General features: G+C 39.1%; 1 protein-coding gene across 2 annotated transcripts in view; it reads left to right on the top strand.

Annotated features, from left to right (window-relative positions):
* Positions 1–20,741, top strand: part of GPC6 (glypican 6) — a 1,113,398-nt gene that overhangs the window by 478,883 nt on the left and 613,774 nt on the right. The gene's annotated exons all lie outside the window — the stretch shown is intronic.

The following is a 20,741-nucleotide window of genomic DNA, read 5'->3' as shown; positions in this document are numbered from 1 at the left end:
TTATTTTTGAGACAGAGAGAGACAGAGCATGAATGGGGGAGGGTCAGAGAGAGAGGGAGACACAGAATCCGAAACAGGCTCCAGGCTCTGAGCTGTCAGCACAGAGCCCGATGTGGGGCTTGAACTCACGGACCGCGAGATCATGACCTGAGCTGAAGTCGGATGCTTAACCGACTGAGCCACCCAGGCACCCCCCATTAGTATTATTTCTAAGGTAAGTTTATTTCTATCCTGGCCAAATTACTGTTTGGGAGCATGGATCTTAAACATTTTAAGGTGTTTTTTTTTTTTTTTTCTGTTTTTGTTTGTTTGTTTGTTTTGCTGATGCTTAAAGGCATTCATTTTTTAATTGACTTCACTGAAATTCACGTGGAATTTCTGATTTTTATATTTGCGGAGTTTCCAATATATAAAAATATTTTAGGATATAGGCTTATTTCCCAATTGAGAGAGCTTCATTTTTTTTTATACTGTGTATTTATCCATTCTGTGTTATCTCAGTTTTTGCTGATGTGTTTGCTGGCAGATGGGTAGCAATTTTTTGCCTCCTGTGGAATTTGACGCTATCGACTCTTGCACCAGGGAAGTCTCTATCCCCCTGATTTACATGCCCCCTCTTCCTTCTGACTTCCTGCTTCTCTGAACATTGTTTCTTCTTTTGTCTCTTCCTCGGCTCACCCCTTCCAACCACGGGCACTCTCCACCCTTCCTAACTCATTCCTATGAGTTTTATCCCTGCTATGCCTGAATGGCTTTGCTTTGCTTCTCAGTGACAGCCTCTGATGTCTCTAGTGGAAAGTCCTGGATTCCCACCAGGACTTTCAACTCAGGATGTTCCAGACTAAACCCGTTGCCTTCTCCAAACCTACTTTCCTCAGTCTCTTTCTTTCTGCTGCTCAATTACTCCACTTGTATAAGCAAGAAAAACAGGGCGTTGCCCCTTCATCTGACATCAAGTGTTGTCAGTTTTGTGACATCAGTGTAGCACTCAAATCTGTATTGTCCTCTCTGCGCCATTGTTGGGAACCTCACTCACTTCCATGGCCTTCCCACCTCCAATCTCATCCCAAGCTCAGTCCATTCCCAACATTCACGTGAGGGTTCACCATCGACATACAAACTCAACTTAACATTATTTCCTGGGCAAAACCGGTCCTAGACTCCCAGTTCCTCCCAGAATAGACTTTAGGCCGCTTAAGCTTGCTTACCTGATTTGTCTGTTCATACTCTGTCCCTTTTTGCCTTCCAGCCCCATTTCGACCATTCTTCTTCTTACCCTGTGCACTCCACAACTGCTAGACCCTGAGCTGTTCTGAGTTCTATGCTCTGTGCTTTGACACTGTGTCTTCTCTCTGCCTGCAGCGTCTCCCCTTTGGCCTCCTACTTGACCTAAAAAGTGTTTATTATCCCCTAGAGTACTCTCCCAACATCCTCATCTATGATCCTGTCTAATGCTGCCTCCTGTCCTCATGCTATGATTTAAAGCACTGCCTTCTCTACACTAGGTCTTTACCTTGCATAAGCTTAATGTTTCCATTATTGCGCTTAGCAAATGTTACTACAGTTTTCTGTGTAGAAGCCTTCTTCTCTCTTAGATTGTGACATTTTTAGGGAAGGAAATGGGTCTTATTCACATCTGTCTTCACAGTGCTTAGTATAGTGCCTGGCTCATAATATGACTTGATAATGTAAAAATAAAAAAGTGTTAAACCATCATATTTGGTGGATGGAAATACGATGTTGTGATTTTCTTATGATTGATTGTCTTCTATAATGGTATGATAATCTTCTTTAATCTAATGTCATACTTACTGCCTTCAGTCCTACTTTGGCTAATATTACCAACCACATGCTTCTTTTGTTCAGATTTGATTGATAGATCTTGGTTGAATATTTTATTTTTAGCCATTTAATGACATATTGCTTTGTAAGCAGACAATTGTTGAATTTTTCAATGCAATCTGAGAATCTCTGCCTTTTACATGAGGTGAGGGAGACAGTTTCATGCTTAATGTGATAATTTCTATTTTTTATCTCCTACTTCTCTAGCTTTGCATTTCCACCATTTTTTTTTTGTAATTTAAGATTTCTCTTTGCTCTTCTTTTTATTTTCGTGTGGAATTTGCCATGTTTTCTTCTCTAAGTGTAAAGTTTATCACTCAATGTTTAATCAGTGCCTATTTTAGAATACTCTACAGTGTTCTGAATTCTATGCAGTCTTCTTGTTTTGTAAATGATAAATAGTTTTCTCCCTTTTGGCTTCATACGCCACTCTTCTCCTGGATCTGCTTCCACCCTTATTTAATCTGGATTTAACAATTCTTTAAATTGAATAATATCATTAGCATTAATCTGCAGAGTTCATATTTACTTATGTTTTCAATTAGTAGTGTATTCTCTGGTAATCAGTATAATGCCTGGTAAAGATTCTCCAGCAGATATTAGAGTAGATCTTTTTATGTAGTGAATTTTCTAGGTCTTTCAAAGCATAAGAATGTCTTGCTTTCATACATGAAAGAACACTAATAATACTGTAGATTTGAGTAGATGTTGCTTTTCTATTTTTATGCTTATGCTTTTTCTAGAGAAACACCAAAAAGTCTGATATATATTTCATAACAGTTTATCTACATTTTTTTTTTTTTGAAGCATATAGAGTACTGTTCTTTCTTTGTATTATTTCTTTGAAATGAGGCTCTGAGTTGGATTCGGTTTCTGATTGTTATACATAAGAATCAAAGATGCTATTTCAAGTCTGACTTCTTTCTCAGTTATGAAATATTCAATCAACCACATCAATACACATTTTTCCAAAATTATTATTATTGCATATGGAATCCTAATCTCCACTTTTCAGATGTTTCAACCTCTTTCATGTTTTCTTCATTATTTCATGTCTTTAGTACTGGATTTTTAAAGTATATGTTGTCTTTAATTGTTTTGACTTTAAATTCTTATTAATAATATATTGCAAGTCATATTTTTCTAACCTACTTATCTCCTTGTAAGATATTTCAATCTTACTATACTTTAATTTTACACAACTTGGAGATGGTCAATTGTAGATTTGACTCCAAGAAATTCATTGTCTTCTACATTGCTGTGATTCAGATATTTTTTCCTTTGGTCTTGCTTACTTATTCTTCTTTTTAATCTTTGACTTGCTGCTTTTTAAAAGAAGGTTTACTAAGTAGTTTTCTGAGGAAAGATTTCTTGGAACACAACCCACCATCATACTAAGAGTCTCAATTTATTTTCAAACAGATTATATTAAATATTTCATACTTTAACAATAAAGCAATTTTTATAACAATTTTATGAAACATACAAAATTACAAAATATGTGTCACATATATATGGAAAGAGAGGGAGAAGGGGAGAGGGAGAAAGATTATTTCCATAATACATATAGAGTTCTACAAATATTTAGTGTGTGTGTGTGTGTGTGTGTGTGTGTGTCTGTGTGTGTCTGTGTATGTATTTTTTAGAGAGAGAGAAAGAGAGCGTGCAAGCGGGGAAGAAGGGCAGAGGGAGTGAGAGAGAGAATCCCAGGCAGGTTCCACGCTCAACACAGGCTTGACATGGGTTTGATCCCACAACCCTGGGATCATGACCTGAGCTCAGACACTCAACTAACTGAGCCACCCAGGTGCCCCAGGAGTTCTACAAAAATTACTGTTAACATTAATAATAAAATGTGACATTCCCAGGGATATAAGCAAAGGCCTTAAGCTAGTATTGTCCCCCAAAAAGCCAAGAGTCAATAGTAACATAGAAATTCTTCAACCTCACTAGTGAAAGAAATGCAAAGTGAAATGATAAAATATTGTTCTATTTCTAACAAATTGCAGTGGATTAAAATCCTTTCATTTTAGAGAGATTAAGGATGAAATGGGCATTTACAAATATGCTTATTGAGGTGTTCTAACCTTCTGGATTGCAACTTTGGGTAATAATGTCCGCTTGTTTTTAGAGCTATTCCGAATTTTCCAAATTTTCTACAACAAAGAACAGAAAGTTGTAACAAAGAAAATACAGTGTATGCTTAAGCCTGATAATAACTGGTGAAGAGAAAAATACACTTGGTGAAATGGTTAGGGAACGCATCCTAGAATAAATAGAATTTAAGCAGTGTCTCTATGAATTGGTGAGATTCATCTATGAAGACAATGGAAGGCAAAGCCTACTTTAGGTCAAGGAAAAGAGATTAGCAAAGATAAAAAAGATGAGTGCTTAGGTACTTGACTGTGTTTAAGGAGGTAGGCCTTAAATGTTATCACCATATTACATATACACTCAGGCACGCAGTCATCATTATATGAAGGGATAGAAATATTAACTAACCTTAGTGTGGTAATCATTTTGCAATATATACATGTATCTTGTCATCTTATTGTATACCTTAAACTTGCATATGTTGTATCTTAATGATGGCTCAATAAAGTTGGGACAAGTTTTGAAAATAAAATGAATGACAAAACAATAGATGGGCAAAATCTTGAGAGAGAGAGAGAGAGAGAGAGAAAAAAAAAAAAGGAAAACTACTGACAGTAATTGTTTCTAATGCTAAATTTGAGTTTTCATGTGAAAATTAGAATTCTTCGGTCTACCACTCTGATGGACAGCATCAATACTTAAAGACTTTTCCCATCAGATTAGTGGTGATATTAACAAATGTGACTTTTTGGTATTGCATAATGAAAGGTGCCATCATTTGGAAGATTGACATAACTCAAAGCACTAATGTTTTTCTAAGTGACCAATGTATTCATGGTTTTATAACATCATTTATAACATCTATAACAACATTTATAACATCTTTTAAGTAGATGTTAAAAGATCTTTTCAAAGTGAAAAGGGGGACCAAAAGATCTATTCTTAAAAGATCTATTCAAAGTGAAAGAGGGACCAATGGATTTGAATATAACAGAGTACAAAAAGTTCATTGACACTGTTTCAGGTCTTTATTATTACAACTGTTTTAAAAACATTAAAAAAAGCTTTTCTTGGGGCACCTGAGTGGCTCAGTCGGTTAGGCATCTGACTTGGGCTCAGGTCATGATCTCAGAATTTGTGGGTTGGAGCCCCCAGTCTGGCTCTGTGATGACAGCTCAGAGCCTAGAGCCTGCTTTGGATTCTGTGTCTCCTTCTCTCTCTGCCCCTCCCCTGCTCATTCTCTCTCTCTCTCTCTCTCTCTCTCTCTCTCTCTCCTTCTCTCATAAATAAACATTAAAAAAAATTTTAGAAAATAGCTTTCATTCTTCAGATGCATACCTATGTGCATTTTCTTCATAGACTTCGAGTAAATTAACATATCAAAGCAGATTCAATCCAGTAGGTATGACCATTCAGCTGTCTTTCATTAAGACAGATAATAAAATTTTGCAAAAATGTAAAACAATAGAGTTTTTCTCAACAAATTGTTTTTGTTTTGGAAAATACACTTACTTTTCATAAAGCAAATTTTTAAAAATTAAAAGAGCACTTAGGATACTTTTGAGATCATTTGTTGACCAGGGAACTGTAATAAAATGGCCTAGTGCTAAGAAATAATAAACATAACGTAACTCTTTTTTGGTGGTAAATATGAATGTTAGAACTGCCATTATGCTAAAAGAATTGACAGTGACATATAACTATTCATTCAAAAAATATAAATAAATACAGCATGGTACCCTAGCTCGAGAATTTTTTTTTAAGGTTATATTGGTACAAATAAAAATCTTACTCTGTGGTGGTTGATATTTCTACTTCAAACCAATTTGTGGTAAAAATTATATTATCTCGGAAGAAGATGAAGACATACTCAGTGTAAAAGATATCACAGTTAACAAGAAAACAAACAAAAACATACCTCAGCACAGCCTACCTGTTCTGAACAGATTAGTTAAAATACAACACATTTGGGTGCACCTGGGTGGCTCAGTCAGTTAAGCGTCAGACCTTGGCCCAGGTTCTGATCTCACAGCTGGTGGGTTCAAGCCCCGCATTGGGCTCTGTGCTGACAGCTCAGAGCCTGGAGCCTGCTTCGGATTCTGTATCTTCCCATCTCTCTCTGCCCCGTCCCTACTCACACTCTGTCTCTCCATCTCTTAGAAAATAAATAAACATTAAAAATAATAATAATAAAATCCAACTCATTTTTTCATGTCATTGGCTGTGAAACCAAAACTAGAAACACCTTGGTACTAGTCAAGTTTAAGTGACTCCAAGTTACCATTTCAACCAAGCCCTGGTGCTCTGGCTGATTTTAGCTGGGTTGTTGGGTGACATCAGGCCCAGCACACAGGAGCTACTCAGGATTTCATTTGCCTGCATCTGAATTGGCCCCATGGCCGCTCCAAGGAGAGTCTAACACAAGTTGGAACTGTTGGCTGCGGTTCATAGGTTATACTGCAGTGGTTTCTCTAGGGGTCTAGTAGAATATGCAGGGGCCTTTGTACATCTTGAGTTCTCCTTTGGAGGCAAAGCCAATGTGCAAAAGCAGGAAGGAAGGAAAGCAGAAAGTCTATGTATATTTGTCTCTTTATGCCTCTGGAACCCCCAGCCTTTGGGTTCTCACTTGCAGAGTGAGGGGTACAGAATTGGCTACTTTATAAGAATAGTGTTGTTTTGCAAGTTGCAGCGTTTCAAGTAATACCAAAAAGAAAACAAGAAAAGAAAGAGAAAGTACAAATTGCCCAGAAGTAATGGAACGTAAGGCTGGAGGGAATGAGGCGGACTTGGGCTCTTTTGCAATATTCTCCATCCGAAATCAGAGGGATGTAGAGTATGTGGCCTCACCACCAACAGTGGAGAGATGATGGAATCTATTTACTGTGTTAGTCATTGGGTTTAGGGTTCTGAGAATAAATTATTTTTTTGAGTTTTATAGTTTCTCGCCAGTGATCATGCGTGTAAATCTCAGGATTGCTCCTTTGCTAGGTCTTTGCAGAAATAAACAACGTCGGCTTTGTTCTCAGGAGCACAGTCCTCTACACTTTGAACCAGACGATCTCTCTTCCCCACCTTCCTTTTCTATCCTTACCATTCTGTCGTCTTGCTTAAATTCTAGCCACATGGTTCCACTTTGTGTGGTCTGTCAGTGTGGTTTTGACATACTCTTTAATAATTCTCTCTGGCTTTGTTTTCTCTGACAGTATTTCTAATCTAAAATTAATCAGTTCTATTGTTTCTGATAAGCATACTGAGCATCAGGGTCCAGAATGACATATTCATTGTAGTTTTGATTTTAATGTTAATTTTAATGTTCTGTGGGTAAGTGTGTTCTGAATAAGTAGAGTGGCATACAGATTTTATGTTTTCCAGTCTATCTTGGGTCAGAAGACCCTGCCAGAGTCGTTCAAAGGCAAACAAGCCATCTTACAAAGTGCGGTAGTTGATGATTTTTCAGAGCTAATGTTCATCTGCGGTGTGCACTTCACAGTGTGTTAGACATGCCATGTTTGGGAGCTCAGCGGGGCTCTCTTTATGCAAGTCAAGGCTGAGAAGTCTCCGATTTCTTGTCAGGCAAATGCTGTACTCTTCACACAAGAGATGAGCTGTTCCTTTTCTATGTGTTTTAAATTAAACAAAAAAAAAAAAAAAAGGGAAAAAAGGCAAAGCCCAGTATGACATTTATGAATAAACAGTTGTAACTTCCTACCACTGGCTACATTATAATTTGAGCTGCTGAAGAGCCCTGGAATCTAAACCGGTATCGTTGGGAAAGGATTAAATGCTATGCTGTCGGATGGAAAGCTTCACAGTCCATCCGCTGCAGTGTTACGGTCTTGAAAGGGCACCCGTCAGTGTGGGTGAAGAGTTCCAGAAATGTGTTCTCTCCTGTCATCCCACAGGACCTGTGGACCTACAGGCCCGCCTCATGCCGGCGATGGCGGCGACATTTATGGGCCAGGCTGCATAGGCTGTATGTCTTTTATCGAGAGACAATTACTGGGATAGTGCTGAGGCATGACTGAGCCTCTGGGCACAGTGGCTGTCACACCTACTGCTGAGGTGTGTGAATTAATGATCACATGGATTCAGCAGGTTGTACAACATTAACTTTAAATTGTCAGCTCCACCGTGAGTGTCCGACAGTCTTCCCTTTATACCCTTTCTTTCATTCTGAGTCTGAATTTAGAAGAATAAACACTCGCTTCCTTATATTTAAGCCACTTAAAGAGTCGGAGCAGGAACGTGGGAAGTTCTTGTTTTCACTCCGCTGGCTTTGGTGATGGCTCGTCCAGACCGTGAGGGAATGTCCCTTGCCTCAACTTCCTCATGACTGAAATAGTAAGAGAGCCTGTGCATCATTGCTTGGGAGCACAGCAGTGCCTCATTGCTTAGTGCTGGTAGAATGTGATCTGTGCTACCTCAGTGACTATTTATACAGCATCATTTTTGGCATGGTGCTATTATAACTTGCCAAACACCATTGTTAGTTTCTCTTAGTGTCTGTGTGTTTGTGTGTTGAACGGTCAACAAGGCTTAACCATTAGAATGAATTGGTGCTGTGCAAGTATCATCGTGGCGATGCTTATCTTCAGTCACACAACAGTAAGTGGAGTATGTTTCAGGATCCTGGGCTTCAGGAATCCAAGGAAATGGAGCACACATAATAGAAGAAGAAGAATGAGAAGCTGGCAGGTACTTGGTGGCTTCGGGGCTTTCTTGGAAACCGGCACACTCTGAAGATTTGTGCAAACCTTCTGGCATTTTTTGTTTTAATATTCTTGTGACGAATTAGAGGATATTATAAGATACTCTCAAGTTTTCCACTATTCTCAATGAAGATTTTTTTTTTTTTTTGCAGGAAAAGACAGTGGTGTTGTTGTCGTTTTTTAAACCTAGACTGTCAATCAGCCTGAAATACTGAAGTCAGGAGAGTGTATTAATAACTCTTAGAACATAAATTACTTTGGGGTTATCCATCTAATTCAGAATCTTGGCCATCAGATAAGCTGTCTTTGGTTCCCTTTTCCTTTCTTACCAGTATAATCCTGGTACTTACAGCTACCAATGTGACACTTTCCAACATGCCTGTAGCCCTTCCTCTGTATTGCCTTTAGAATGAAAACAACTTACCCAGCTAAAAGAGATGAATAATTAACCACCTAGTCCCACAGGGAGAAAATGATGCATATGGCTGAGTAGCAGGGGGCATTAAGAGAAAGAGCTGTCAAAGGGTGCCCTTTCTTCTCAAATGTTAAAGAATGCTATTTTCCCCTACTTTTACAATCACAGTATCAGCGGGTAATGATAGGAGCAAAATCCATGATGGCACCAAGTGGATGTCTAGAAAGGCATAGAGTAGACCTAATTTTTTATTGTAAAAAAACAATTGGGATAACTATTGCTCTTATTAATAAAAAATGTAATTGTGAGCTCATTTGAATTTCTGTTCCCTGAATTAATTTAATATTACCAACTTTTGAGGCCACCCAAGAGGGTCTGGGATCTACCTGGCTGCTACAAAGCCTTGACGTGAATCTATCTCAGTCCCAGAATACAGACCTCCAGCAACTCCAGAGTTGACTCCAAGAAATGTTTTAAAATCCACAAGTGTTCCAAGCATTTTTCATAGTATGAAAAAGTATTATTTCACCCTGGTACATGTATACCAGTGTTCAAATATAAACAGGTGCTATTGGGATGGATAAAATGCAAAATCATTTGATGTTATCCTTAAATACATGGTAGGTCTTTATTTGTTTTCTCATTGTGCATAGTCTCAGTCAAGAGATTCTAAAAGTACAGCCATGGGGTCCTTCCCCCCCCCCAGCTCCCGCCCCCCCATTTGAAGAGATCCTCATATACCAGAAGATTGAGAACCACAGCCATGTACAGGATTTGGACCCAGCCTTCAGGGGGTAGTGCAGTGTACCTTGACACGCAGATGGAGAGTTTCCATGCAAGTGGCCACCTTTTTCAGTTGAAGGGCTTTGCAGGCACTTCTATTAGATCATCATGGTCCTTGATGCAAGAAAGGCATCATTTTTGCCTCCTGGTAAAGACACTGTCAGGTATTTCTTCTCGGGTAGAGATGCAGAATAAGTCAGTATGGATTATGTGGCAAGAATTTCAGAGCTCTGGAAAGGCCCCTGGTGTCATTTGAAATCATTCTCACTGCCTGAAATTCACTTTAGCTCAAGAATTTGATCTTTGTTGGAACAGATACCCTTGGGAAAGGCTAGCACTTCACATTTGTGTCATTGTTTATTTCTTGATGTCCACGGTGGCTTTTAGAACCTTGTACATTTGAAATGGAGTCCTAGCTGCTAAAAGGGCAGGGGGGAAAGAAGGGACTCTAAAACCTGCGAGCAGGGCATTTCCTCCGAAATTTGGCCTCTTGTGCGGCTCGTCCCAAAGTGAGGTCACTGTAGTGAGGAGCACTGCCTTTTAACAATTTCGAAAGAAAACATTCATTCATTTGTATGTGACTCAGTGTTTGTGATGGACACACACTGTGCTACAACATGCTTTGGAGAACATGATTTTGTTTTTAAATCTAGAACAATCTCATTTTATAGCATCAGGATTTTTGAGTAAGAAAGAAGTGTTGGAGTAATTCTCTACCGTTACTTTTTTAGTTCCACCAATAACTTTATCTCAGAAATTGATTTCCTTAGTGGTAGAGAAAAATCGTTTACATTTCCAGAGGAAGGCGTGGATGTGTTTTCTGGCATCCGATCTCTCTCTCTCTTTTTCTTTCCCAGTAAGCTTGGAGGAAGTTAAACTTTGCATCAGTATTCATGGGAACGGCCCCTGGAGGTTCACCTGAGCTGCACCCAGGGCCTTGGACGGTGCTCAATGGAGGTGCTCTTAGCATTTGGGGCAAGGCTAAATACTTCATTGTGCAGGACTGATCTGGACCCTTCAGGGTGTTTGGGGCCATGGCCTCTAAATTCCAGAGGTATCTTGTAGTCATCATGACAACAAAACGAAAACAAACAAACAAAACAAGAAACACCCCCATGCAGTTCCCTACATCTCCGCAGAGAGGTCCCCTTGTTGAAAATCACAGGGTGGCCTCTTCCCCGAGGCAGAATCATTCTTCAGAACGTCGGTAGGTGGCCATACACAAAGCTGGAATGCCTTGTTCCAGTGATTGCAAATTGGCCCTTCTAGAACTCCTGTCCTGTACGCCCCAGGTCTTCCTTCATCGACCACTTTCAATTTCAGAATGCGTGCGTGTGCTAGATGATGTTGGAATGTTTTGTTTGCTCCTTAATGAGGATTCACCAAATGCCAAGGCCATGGGATGGGCATGCTATGTTCGGCGTGGTCGCAATAGGTGTGCAGAACTGGCTTTTCCCACCATCAAGGGTTTACGAGATACTGCAGTGAGAAATGAATCGATTTCTTTTCTCTTATTCAGACTTCCCAATCTTTCCAGCTGTACTTGGGTTTTCAAAGTGCCACTGATAAGCTGATGATTTTGTTTTAGGGGCTTGATAGGGAGAGGGAGATTAAATACTGCAAACTGTGAGCAGTAACGCTGTCCCCTAGGCAAATAAACGAGAGCACTTCTGAAGGGATGTAAAATTGGCTTTCCAGGCTTAGCTTCCACAACTGGTTTAATAGAGCTTGTAAAAATATACTCTAATTGCTGAGTGGCACTTTTTACATCGCAAAGATTCTACTTCAAACCCTTTATGACTCCCTGGTTCTACAGGTAGATGTTTATATTATGACAGATACCTCTAATTAGCTAAACAAGAAAAACCTACCACATGATTCCCCACGTGGAAATGAAACCTTCTGGACCAAGCTCTCAGTGCCAGCACTCTGTCTCTATATTGTTTCTGATCCTCCATGTAAGTCCATGTGCCTTCCTAAATACACATAAACAGCAACTGTGTGAAACCTGGTTCCTGTAGACGCTGGGGGGTTGCTGACTCGGTGAATCCGCCCTGGGGATAAGAGATCGGAGACTCTAGGGCACAGGGAATGATCCTATGGAATCTCTCAGCAGGTTGGAAAGGGCGCATCTGGGCCTTTGAGTCTTCTCTGAGATGACACAGAAGGTCATGGTTTGGAGCAGCCCAGGGAATCAGTTACTGACAACTCAGGCGTTGGGAAGCGTTACTGCTGGTTGCCTAGGGTTTTATGCTACCTAGGTCTATGGATGGAGTGAGAGACGGCAGACATTTCTCTTCTTGTTCAGATACGGAGACTCAGAGTGTAACAACCTCCTTTGGTCTAGAGTTTGGCAAACATGTCTTGGTCAATTCTTCTTTCTAAGCTTTCAGGGCTTACTTCTCTATCTTCCCTCGTTGATCTCTTTCCAGGTGACAGTAATTCCGTGTCGCATTCACTGAGGCCTAAAGGCCAACCCCTCTGCTCCTAAACCATTCTGTGTCCAGTAGATGCAAGAGTGACTCCAGGGCTTTGTTGGAAGCTTTGCTGTGGAGATTTTCTGTTGCAATTCAGGCGCTGTGGATTCTGCCACTTATGTAGTGCCCCAACATTTCACATTGGGCTAGATAAGCTGGCTTTAGCAAGGCAGAATGTGTCATTTTTTTCTAGGAAAAAGAAAAAAGGAAATGAACCACTAAGATTTTTTGAATTATTAATATCTTCAGGGGCCCGTTAGGCTGGGCAATTTCCAAGGCCCCCTTCAGGCCTAAAGTTCTGTGGATCTAAATTAGATCCAGTCTCTGGTCTTATAAGAAGTGATTTCATAGACTATTTTCTCATTTCCCTTCCCATTTCTAGGCATTAATCTCCTGATTCCCAAACACTGGGTTCATGGATATAGTCGCTCCACCACAATAACTGAATTTGTTTCTGAAATTGTTGGTCTGCTCACAATGCATTTTTAGGCTGAGTGGTCAGAGCTTTACATAAGTTAACTTTGAGATGACTTTGACTCTCAGACTCTAAAACTAATTCTTAAAAAGAGTCAACAGAGGAGTTAATGGAGGTGAAAGGCTTCTGAGTAGAAAGAGCATGGTGTAAGAAGTCTCTGAGAAGGAAACGTCATGACTGAAGTATTGAGGAAGAGCCAATGTATTGAGGCTTGAGGCTTATTTTTTCCCACTTTAACTTCTTTCCTGAGTACATATTTCTCTCCCTGTCTCTCTCTCTCTCTCTCTCTCTCTATATATATATATAGGAATCCGTTCTATGATTTATGGGTATTTATTCTGTGGGTTATTTTATATATGAGTCATTCTATATATAAATAGAATATATACATATATACATATATATATACATATTATTATATATTAATATTCGCTTTATAAAATATGCATATTATCCTGAATGTTCTGATAGTAATGCATGTAGAGAATTAATGCATACTAAAAACACAACTATATATGTATAGATATGTATTAACTGTTATATGTGAATAGAGCACACTCATTAGCTGTTTATCTACAGATAGAGGTCTTTTCATCTTAATAATGGCAAGGATTTGGGGTGCCTGAGTGGCTCAGTCGGTTAAGCATCTGACTCTTGGTTTCTGCTCAGGTCTTGGGCTCACAGTTGCTGGGATCGAGCCTCACATCCAGCTCTGCGCTGGCTGTGCAGAGCTTGCTTGGGGTTCTCTCGCTCTCCGTCCCTCCCTCGTTCGCGCATATGAGCGCACACCCCTGTGCTCTCTCTCAAAATAAATAAGTGTGAAAAAAATTGTTAATTATTTAAAAAAAAAAAAAGAATGCAAGGATTGTATTTTATTCCTTTTCCCTGAGCATGAAAGGGTCTCCCTGAGCACCTGCCTTGCTCTTCAAATCTGTGGAAGGTAAGCACTGAAATCGGCTGTTGCCGCAGTGCTAATGTTGACTTGGCTTCTTTTTAACCTACTGACATTTCCTAATTGTGTCATCATTTTCTCATTTCCTGTGTCCTTGTGTGCATGTTTAATTTTTAACGTGGGTCTCTCTATGATCTGACTCCTGTGTTTCTTTCCAATCTCAGACCCTATTCTACTTCTTTCTTCCTCTATCTCTGAGCCCTAAAATCCAGCCTTTTTTTTTTTTTTTATTTATTTTTGGGACAGATAGAGACAGAGCATGAACGGGGGAGGGGCAGAGAGAGAGGGAGACACAGAATCGGAAACAGGCTCCAGGCTCCGAGCCATCAGCCCAGAGCCTGACGCGGGGCTCGAACTCACGGACCGCGAGATCGTGACCTGGCTGAAGTCGGACGCTTAACCGACTGCGCCACCCAGGCGCCCCATCCTCCAACGTTTTTTTTTTTTTTTTTTTTTCAGCCTTTTTGAAACATGTAATATTTCCCTCCTTTTGTCACATTTTCTATCTCTATTATTTCTCAGTCTAGGGTAACCACCATCCTGAATTTACTGGCCTCCTGTCACCCATCTGCAAGATCCAGTTCAAGTATCTATTCCCCTGGGAAATAAGTTTTACGTTGATCTTACGTCCCAGAGAAGTGATCATGCCCTTCTTTGTACTAATGCTGTCCATTGTACACATGTCCAAAATAAGACTTCACAAGCTACTTCATAGCTCCATTTTTAAGCTTGTCTCCCTTTCTAGACTGACCAAGCTTTAATCACTGTTGTCCCCATAGGTGTTGGATTACATGGGGCACGTAGAAGCTGTGTTCTGAAGTAAAGTGACTAGTGAAGTGTATTTCATGGTGGTTCCAATGTCATCGTTGAAGGACCTATTATTTAATGTTTCTGGAAAACCTCATTAATAACTGTTACTCTCAGTTTACATGGAAAGAATGCTTTAAGTTTGCATCAGAATAAATGATTATGTTAACAGGCAGTTAGGATATGCTGTGGACTTATAAGAAATACTTTGTATCAGTGCTACAAAACCAATGTAACTTCTTGCTTTCCTATGGCTATAACTTACCTTACATCAGACTTGGTAATATAGCAAGAATGACTTTGATTTTTAATCTCAATGGTAGACCTACAAAGAAAATACTGGTTTGAACTAAACCTGATATTTTCCTAAAAAAAAAAAGTCTCATTTCTGAAATTTTCTTCTATTGAACTAATGGTATTAAGAAAGTGAAATATTAATTTTTTGTTACCATTTAGTTCAAACTAACTCATCCCGAGCCAACTGTAAATTCCATTGTGGCACACAAGTCAGCTGCTACTAGGGAGGCATGTCTAGAAGTCCATATTTTCTGATACCAGGATCATTCCCCACTAATAAAATATTGACTCTATCATCTAGGAACATGCCTCAAGTATAGAAGTAACATATGACAAAGTGTTACAGGTGATGAATACTCTCTTTAAGTATCAATCCCTCCTCCAGCTTGACAGAGAGATACAAGGGGAAAGAGTCTGGGATAACATTCAATAATGGCTGGCATCTATTCAGATCCTTTATGTCCCAGGCAGTGTAAGAACTATTACATGGGTATTAATTACACTGATTTTGCAGAACCCTAAGAAATAGGTTGGTATCACTTCCATTTGATTCATGAAATTCTGAGGCTTAGAGATACTCAGTAACACATAGCCAGAAGCAGCATGGTCAAAAATGGGACCAAGTCACTGACTGAAAACTTCTTGCTCTTGACCACCATACTGTGTATCCTCTTGGGTTTGGACGAGTCTCCAAAGGCATCTAGTAAGTGTTATACCCTAAGATTACCTGGAGGTAACAAGAGGCTGATGGAAGTTCTCTTGCTTCTTGATCAAGGGAAGACTTGTCTTAGTGATGAACTAGGGGGAAAAAAACCTGTATGAGACTTCATCTTCTGTGAACCTGCCTTGATCTCAGGCAACTGGTAGCTTCAGAGTTCTGAAAGGTCATCCCAAGCACAAGCTGCATAGAGTGCAGAGGGTGGACTGTGGGCAGAGGAAGGCCTGGCCTTTCCCCTCAACCTAAATTCCTAAAAAGGCCATTTTGTTTTTAGATCCTACATATAATTGATAACATGATGACTACACTTAATACTACTGTATTGTATAGTTGAAATTTGTTAGAAGTGTAGAACATAAGTGTTCTCTCACACATACATGTAAAAGTTAAATATGTGAGGTTGTGGATGTGTTAGTTACCTCGGTGATGAGAATCCTTCTACAAAGAGGATGTATATCCAGTCATCACATTGTACACTTTAAATATCTTACAGTTTTGTCAGTCATACCTCAAAAAAGCTGAAAAAAGAAAGGCCACATCAATCATGTTTTCAACGAGGCTGCTCCCCCAAAGACTCATCCCTCAGTAAAATATACTCTATAGACAGATGCTGAAGTAAATTAATATGCCAACCTTTGATAGGCTGTCTCCTGCATTCACCTCAAAATTCCAGCAAATGATTGCAAGTTCATTTCCTCACTGGATTTAAGACCTGCATTTTGGTTCCTCTAGTTACATATGCTTTTGAGTTTAAATTGCTTGGCATCCTTTAAAGTTTGCAAAGCACCATGAAAAATCACTGAAATGAAAAGCACTAAAATATGTAAATTGTTGCTATTGTTCTTAAGTGCTTCTTCACATAGGATATGATCATTTCAAAGACAAAGTAAGATTTCTTTCATGTCAACAGCGTTTATGTTTACAGCATGGAATCATTCTTCCATATATGAGCGTTACTACCTCTGTAAAGTTAAGAAAAAGTTGTTTTAAACTTTTGGGATTTATATTTCAGATTCATTAACTTCTTTTTTCTTTCTTTCTGCCTTCTTGTTTTCTTCCCTCTATTTTTGTTGGAAGTTATGAGTCTGGAGGCAGTTGCAAAGCATGCGGTAATAAAATTGTCAGTAAGTAACTGTATCTTCGACACTGGTTTATAGACTCTGATTTTATAAACCAGTTTAATTTTCTTTTAGTGTAAAATATAACAAATATTGATTGGGGGGGGACATGCACTCTGCTGTGTAGTATGTGAGCAAAGAGCTTCAAAGTTAATTCTTTAATATAGACAGATTATAAACTAGCACTCAGAGGCACATCTTCAATTTGCTGAAAGGCTATTCCTGTGGCCTCTGGGTCATATTTAAGACAGTTCAGTCTCCCTTCCCCTCCCCCCCTTGCCCTGACATACTTATTATTAAAGACAAAAGTATGTTCTTAGAGTGGCCAAACAGTGACAACTTTGAGATATTTTTCCCGTCGTCCTTACAAATTAGAAGCAGTCTAATGCACTCCTGAAATCGTACAGCCTTACAAAGCCAGGGAATTTTGTTGATCTTGTTTTTCCTGGTGTCTGCTTTTGGAAGCAAAACGACTATTCTCTCAGGAACCTTTGGTCAGAGTTACGACTGATGATCTGAGTCGATAAATGCTTCTTGACCTGTGGTCAGTGTAACAGCAAGGCTCTGGGGACGCGAGGTATCTGCTCAGAATGGAGCTGTAAGCGTGCATGTAGAAGGGCCTGGAAGAGCATGCAGGCAAAGGAGAAGAAAGCCTCCAAGGCCAGAGGGAAATGTATGGACTGTCAGGGAATTTGAAAATAAAAGGTTATGCTTGACTTAGCTGTCACCTCTAAGGAAAGAAAACGAGGTTTTTCAAAAATATTATGCAAATGTAAAAGTGACCTAACCAGCATTTATGGATAAATCCATATTCTTGTTCTGAGTCAGGCCTTGATCTTCTGGTGTACAGATAAAATGCAGATCAATTTACTCATTGCATGATTGGCGACCACACTAATTGTGATTCATAACTGTCACCCACCATTTGTGCTATTTGAGAGCAATTCTGAGTGTAGGTAATTACGGTAGATTGCCCCTGTGCCAAGCAGACATTGCATAAATCCTTCAGCTGAGGTAAGACTGACAAGCTGTGAGTAATAGACTGCACCTTGGAACAGATTTATATTGGAGGCCCAGTTAGCTGGAGTACTTCACACTTTTCATTTCTCAATAACTTGACTGGAACTAAGGCAGTCAGTTATTTCCCAAATTCTCCATTTTCATGAAAGGATAATCAATAAAGAGCAACTATTAATTTAGAGTCACTCTGATAGAGCAGGACTAGACAGTTTTACTATGATATTGATTACTTCCGTAATTTACCACTGGTCCTAAATGCCAACGTGATCCAGGCACTTTGAAGGTCATTAGAAGCAAGTTGCTTCCTAGAAATGCAAGTTCACTCATTGGTTAGCACAAAGGCTTTGTGATCATGACACTTGGATTCCTGGATTCTTCAAAGAGTGGCATAATTTCACCAATCACGCATCGCATCACACAGCCAAAGATCAAAGAATAAAGTTAAGAGGTGGTTCTTCTTTAAAGGTGAGGTTCTCTCAGTGAGGTTCAGGAATGATTCTAAGCCACGGCAGGACCTTGGGGAGCCAGCCAGTTGTTATCTTGCACCCGATCTTTTATGGAGGAGATTTCCACCCCCATCAGATGTCATGCAAAGAGCTCTCGACAAACAATGTTTTATACATGATGCAGGTTTCAAATCAAGTGTGCAAAGAAATCCTGGACATCCCTTCTCTCCAAAGTCCCCTAACTTCCCAGAGAATATCTCTGATGGGACATCTTGTGATTTCTAAAATCAAATATCTAGCACACAGAATTCATGAATTTTGTGAATTACAAATTCCATCAGTTACTTACCTTTCCCCAGGACCATGTTACTGTGCTAGCATTCTTTGGACCACCTGCTTTGTCTACAAGAAGATTTGAGATTTTGGAGTAATTGCCCAAGTCTTCATCTCTTTTATCCTTTCTTATCTAGATCATTGCTGAATCCTGCAAGACTTTTTTCCTTTACCTTGTTCCATGAGCTTCTGCCACATCCATTCTAAGGGTTTCCTCAAATGGAATGGCAGTAAGCAACGGCCATACCATTGTTCATCAGGGTTATTGTACTTGCCTCATAGTATCTATTCCCTTTGCAGTTCTCTCAGTAGATTTCCCCCTGACCAATCACCTATTCACCTGAAGCCAAGTGAGCCTCTTTTGACTTTTTCAACCATAATGGCTTCTCATTTGGTTTTCAGTCCCAAACTGCCAAGCCTTAATACATACCAGATCCTTTGGCTACAAATATTCTCTCTCTCCAAAACAAATCAAAACCTTTGGTTTTACAAAACACTACCTTTGTTATATGGAACAATAAACTGCAGTTTTAAGATGATATGTGATTGTTATATTTTGTTATATTTGATCTTGCCTACTTTTTAGTATGTCTTTTTAAATAATTTATGTGACTTAGTTTTTAAAATGGACCTTGCTAGCTATAAACACAGTAAAGGATGTGATTCACATCTACTAGGAATAAATTAGTTAACACCACTGATGAACTAACAAAATTTGAGACTCTCTGAGGTGTTGGTTATAGCATTTTTTGATCATTTTTTTTTTTTTTTACATGTTAAAATTGTTTGGGAGGAGTGGTGCCTGGCCGGCTTAGTCAGTAGAGCATATGACTCTTGATCTCAGGGTGGTGACTTCACCCATGTTTGGTGTAGAAATGTCTTAAAAATAAAATCTTTAGAGGCACCTGGGTGTCTATCAGTCAAGTCTGACTCTTGATTTTGGTTCAAGTCATGATCTCACAGTTGTGAGATTGAGCTCCACATCGGGCTCTGCGCTGGGCATGGAGCCTTCCTGGGATTCTCCAAGATTCTCTCCCTTGCTCTCTGCCCATCCCCTGTGCACACACTCTCTCATAAATAAATAAATAAATAAATAAATAAATAAATAAACACAATTTTTAGAAAAAAATTGTGAGAAGACATACACATATAATAGAGGCCAGCTATAACCAGATTCTTGACAAATATTGGTTAACAAAGATTGTGTAGGGTTAATGGTAGAAGGGGTAGATGTTCAAGGCCAAAGTCAAAAGAATAAAAGGAAAAAAAAAAAAAAATATATATATATATATATAGTCCTGGAAGATTAGAATCAAGTCCTTTAGTAAAAAGTTAGTTGGAGATAAAAATGAGTGGTTAGTTGATGTTTTCATAACTCTCATAAGATATGTCTATCTAGTTGGAAAAGATTAATGTTTCATAGGCTATGGACCATTGTCTGTTCATGAAGGTATATAAAAACAAATAAATACCATAGTATCTTTTTTTATAATGAAGTCCATATGTTCTGCGGAAGGGCAACTTACTTGGTTTTAAGTATTGGAAATCTCCATGCTTACAAATACATGTAACCAAATATCACAGTTGAAGATGCATTGAAGGCAGTTGAAGACATTTAAGAATTTTTCAAGTAGGGTATACAAGGAAGTCAGTTTTATTCCCCTTACCTTCATATGTGTTATTTAGATTGTAAACTTTTTAAAAAAATAAGATGAGTATAACCTACATTTCCACTCACCTATGTTCTAGAAGATAGAATCATATTGAGGGACAAAGCTTAACCTCTAAATTAATATATTGCCTCAGATTACATGCATTACTTCTTAGTGCAGGTTAATCTTTTGGGGGTAATTATGGTCCCATTTAACAAAAATGCACAATGGTGAATTACAGGGTACCCTAGAGATACAGAGATATAGAATAACTAATGAATCCCAAAGGTGTCTTATCTGATTTTAGTGCTGACCTCTTAAATGTAAAATCATCGCTGTTATCCCTGTTGAAAGAATTTTTAGTTTATGGAATGGGCCTGTGCCTCCAAGAATAACACAGTGCTGTTCTTAAGTTGTATCCTTTTCCTGAAAGTTAACTTTTTGATATGATGAAAAAAGTCAACATTTGTGAAACTCAGCCTTTTAGCCCAGATACAACCCTGTCACCTATGTGAGTACAGCATCAGCTCAATGACAAACGGGCCGTAAGTGACTGCAACATGGTATTTGATGCAAAATTTTGATATCTCACTCAAATCCTAC

This window comes from Panthera onca, chromosome A1 (genome assembly GCF_046562875.1).
Source record: "Panthera onca isolate mPanOnc1 chromosome A1, mPanOnc1 haplotype 2, whole genome shotgun sequence".
NCBI lineage: Eukaryota > Metazoa > Chordata > Mammalia > Carnivora > Felidae > Panthera > Panthera onca.
Note: the sequence above shows the minus strand (reverse complement) of the source record. Positions and strands in the feature narration are given on the sequence as shown.